Raw genomic sequence first — 2095 nt, forward strand, 5'->3', positions numbered from 1 at the left:
CTAAAGAGTATAGACTATTTGTTTTTGCTCGGGAAACTTGTATAAAAAACCAGGTGCGACCCTGCAGTCAAAATCTCTTATATCTTATTTACTCTGCAGTCCGCCTCTTTAATCAAGAAACGTGCTATCAGTTTCGTAGATTAATTCTTTAGGCCTTGCCTACTGTTCTGCCAGTTCTCTTACTGGACTTGTCCGTCAATCAATTGTCTTATCACCATATGAGAATTCAATCATAAATATGTCCGTGTCTGTCAAAAGATGTCATTCATAACCTCAGTTATATTTTTGTTACCCAAAATGGCCCAAAAAAAAATACCCAGTTACTCAGTCTCAAAAGTCAGAATTAGTTTCATTTGTTTGTATTCACAATACTAATGATTTTTGCATGTCATTTTTTGGAATATCTGTCCAAAATATTGATTTTACAATCCAATTGAATCAGTGTATGGATCTTACCCGTGCTGCCAGAAATCTCTTCCTGTTCGTTTTACGGAGTGGAAAAACAGCTTGGAGTCCTCCGCGGTCCTGACCCCTTCTCTCTGAAAATATTTTTTATTTCGAGGTATAGAGGCAGGCTGATCGTTGATGTCCTGGTTTGCAAGACTCCAGGCCCACGGAGTCCTCCGTGACGCTGTTCGCAACCGTCCTAAGCCGACAACGCCAATCTGTGATGGAAATTTCTTGCAGCAGCAGAGTTTAGTAAATATCAATGATAAAAATGAAAACAAATAAAGACTGTTTGAGAATTAAACAAAAATCTGGTCTTTGAGCATTTATTATATTTTGCAAAATATGAGAATACAGATTCACAGGTACAACTGAATGAGCATTTCTAAACTAAAATCTAAACATCACATCATCATATAGTCAAAACCTCTCTGTAGCCACCCCCCTCACTTTATCTTTTAGCCTGGCCATAGTTGAAAAGAGGACATCATGAAAAGTCAAACTATCCTTACCTTCCCCTCTGCTCCTGTTCTTTTCATTAGCCTAAACTATAGTTTATCTCAGGAGGCAGAAGGAAACATGGTTTTGTGGCCTTCTCAACTTTGTCTGCTAAAAAGTTAAACAAATGAGAGGCTAGTGTCTCTCCAAAATAAAGCTTCTAGGCTAAGAGTTCATGGCTGCAGCTGTCCCTCTCTACTCTTTAAGAGTCTAAGAGGAAGGAACAGCATGCTATGGAGGTTTTAAACCAATCTTTAAGCAAATGGTTAAAATCATTAATCAATAATGGTTAAAATAAAATTTGCCACCACAACGGCGTACTGCTTTCTGAAAATTACGAGATAAAAAAAATATACTTTTATAAAGCAACATCACCAGCTTAGCTCTGTAATGAATGGCGCTGAAAGCAACCACAGCTCTGTGCTGCTCGCGTTTAAACTTGGTGGGGTTTAAAACATTACTGCCAAAGTCTAAGTAGCCTGTTTAACATCCAAACACAGTCATTGTACGATCAAGAGTTAATAAACAATACAGACTAGCCCGCCGTTTCATTAATAATCATATACTTACGTTGTCTTCATAGGCGCGGGAAGTAGGGGTGCTGGGGGTGCTGCAGCATCCCCTGTTGGTGGCAGCACCCGTTGTTGGCAAACTGCGATCAAACCCGTATTACCCAATGGGCATTAATCATTATGGTGATAATTATCCAATCAGAATAAAATAAAAGTTGTTTAATGTAATGATTGGGAGAAGGCTGCATGCACTGTGTAGATTGGCTAAAGATAAAGGTGGGTGGGCATAGAGCAGGTTGTTTACATCACACTGATCCAAGATTAGCTTTCTAAGAACGCGTTGAGATTGAAAGAGTGGAATTAATTTGTAACTGATCCCCGGTCAGATTGGGTTGCATCAGTGAGAGAAAGTGTGGAAAAGAGAGAGAAAGAAGCGGCTGCTATAAAAATGTCCCGCAAATAAATAGCTTTTTTAAAAGAGCTGGGAATGACAAAGAGGAGGATGTCGAGGAGCTAGCCAACGTTAGCTTGGAAGAATCGCTGCCTTCTGCCAGCTACACTCAGCCACAGCTAACGGTGGCTAACGTTAACTTTAGCGAAGTTGTTGTGGAAAAAGACAGAGATGAGGCCGGCGGTCA

The sequence above is a fragment of the Perca flavescens genome, chromosome 18 (genome assembly GCF_004354835.1).
Source record: "Perca flavescens isolate YP-PL-M2 chromosome 18, PFLA_1.0, whole genome shotgun sequence".
Classification (NCBI taxonomy): Eukaryota; Metazoa; Chordata; class Actinopteri; order Perciformes; family Percidae; genus Perca; species Perca flavescens.